This window comes from Nannospalax galili, unplaced genomic scaffold, assembly GCF_000622305.1.
Source record: "Nannospalax galili isolate Female #2095 unplaced genomic scaffold, S.galili_v1.0 scaffold87, whole genome shotgun sequence".
Classification (NCBI taxonomy): Eukaryota; Metazoa; Chordata; class Mammalia; order Rodentia; family Spalacidae; genus Nannospalax; species Nannospalax galili.
In genome coordinates this window covers 381820-382304 of record NW_008360320.1, presented here as the reverse complement: position 1 = coordinate 382304, position 485 = coordinate 381820, and positions in this window count along the sequence as shown.

The following is a 485-nucleotide window of genomic DNA, read 5'->3' as shown; positions in this document are numbered from 1 at the left end:
CCGAAGAAGCCCTAATCACCACATGAACACATGGAGATTAAACAACATGCTCCTGAATGATGAATGGGTCAAAACAGAAATTACGAAAGAAATAAAAGTATTCCTGGAATTAAATGAAAAGAACAATACAACATGACAAAACCTCTGGGACACACTGAAAGTGGTCCTTAGGGGGAAGTTAATAGCTCTAAGTGCCTACATCAAAAAATCAGAAAGAACACAAATAAACGACTTAACATTGCAACTCAACACACTTAAAAAGCAACAGCAAACGAAACACAAACCCAGCAGACAAGAAGAAATAACAAAAATCAGAGCAGAAATCAATGAAATTGAAACAAATAAAACAATACAAATAATCAACAATTCCAAGACCTGGTTATTTGAAAAGATAAACAAGATTGACAGCCCACTAGCCCAGTTAACCAAAAGAAAGAAAGAGCACCTCCAAATCAACAAAATCAGAGATGAAAGGGGAAACATCA